This window comes from Callospermophilus lateralis, chromosome 2 (genome assembly GCF_048772815.1).
Source record: "Callospermophilus lateralis isolate mCalLat2 chromosome 2, mCalLat2.hap1, whole genome shotgun sequence".
Taxonomy (NCBI): domain Eukaryota; kingdom Metazoa; phylum Chordata; class Mammalia; order Rodentia; family Sciuridae; genus Callospermophilus; species Callospermophilus lateralis.
Window position 1 is genome coordinate 195,071,005 of NC_135306.1, and position 1,649 is coordinate 195,072,653.

The following is a 1,649-nucleotide window of genomic DNA, read 5'->3' on the forward strand; positions in this document are numbered from 1 at the left end:
CATTTAAAAATTGTTCTTGTCTTAGAAAAATTCAGCTTTTATTTCATCTAATTATGTAAAATGGCACTAACGTTTTTAACTTTCAAAATAAAATTTATTTTTAAATAATTTCAAGTAAATTTAAGTTAAATGCACAGTTATTTCTACAAACCCATTATAAGCACCTACAAAATTAAGTTTGTAAAATAAGACATAATAAATAAGAAACAGCATGTTTTTAATAAATCAAGCCTACTTAATACTATTCATGTTAATTTACTTTTTAGTGCATTAAGTCAGTATGGTTATCAGGTTGTTCATTTTCACTTAAATTTCTGGTTTCATTCTTTCTTTCAGATATTAAATTTATTTGTGCTAAACATACATTCAACTTAATATATGGAAATCCAGAGAAACATCTCAGAATTCATTCTTCTGGGACTTTCTGATGACAAAAAAGTGCAAATATTTTGCTTTGTGCTTATTTTACTCTGCTTTGTTGCTCTGCTGGTAGGAAACTTTCTGATTCTCATTTCCATCCTATGCAGCCCTCTTTTTCACCAACCCATGTACTATTTCCTTAGCCAGTTATCATTACTGGATATCTGCTATACTTCCAGTGTTACACCCAAATTGATTGGTGGCCTGCTAAAGGGGACTCAAACCATTTCCTATGGTTATTCCATGGTACAGGTCTTTACCATGCACTTCTTTGGCAGCAGCGAGATCTTCATTATTACAACCATGGCCATTGGTCGCTATGTTGCCATCTGCCAACCTCTCCACTATATGAATATCATGAACAGGACAAAATGCAACTTCCTAATTTTAGCTGCCTGGGCTGCTGGTATTGCCCATTCTTTTCCTCAATTATTCATGACAATGCAGTTGCCCTTCTGTGGTACAAATGAAATTGATTACTACTTTTGTGATATTTTTCCTTTGCTCAAAATTGCCTGTACTGATACCTACATGATTGGTGTCCTCCTGGTTATCAGCTCAGGACTCATCATACTACTTACATTTGTTATTTTATTTCTCTCTTACATAACTGTATTATTCACTTTAAAAGAAATCTCTCAGCTGAAAGACGACGCAAAGCCCTCTCTACCTGTGCGTCTCATGTCTCAGTGGTAGTCTTATTTCTGGTGCCTGCAATATTTTCCAACCTTAGACCTCCTACTTCTTTCCCTGAGGATAAAGTGGTCACCTTATTTTACACAATCCTTGCTCCCATGTTCAATCCCTTCATATATACTTTGAGAAATACTGAGATGAAAATTGCCATGAGAAAAGTTTGGTGTCAAATGCTGTTCTCAAAGGAAGCATAGAGTTTAAGATTATCAGCTATTCACTTATATAATTAAAAAAATAATAAATTTGAATTCCATAGCTAGAAAATCTGTCATAGATCTTCAACAGAATTAATGAGATCAGTAGTACATAGACATTTAAAGAAATAGGCAATGAAATATTATTTGGAACTAACAAAAATGTTGGAATCTTAATTTTGTGGATTTTTGAGATGACACAGGTGTAGTTACTTGTATATAAAATCATCTGAACCAAAAAAAAGTAAGGTGCTGCTTGGGCAGTAAATTATATTACACAGATATTTTAAATGATAATTTTCTTTAAAAAATGTGGACATTGCTGTTGGAACACAAAAT

The 1,649-nt window shown here is 32.9% G+C and overlaps 1 pseudogene; it reads left to right on the forward strand.

The window, feature by feature from the left end:
• Nucleotides 1–378: 378 nt before the first annotated feature.
• On the forward strand, nucleotides 379–1,310 carry LOC143390439 (olfactory receptor 4P4-like; annotated as a pseudogene).
• Nucleotides 1,311–1,649: the final 339 nt, after the last annotated feature.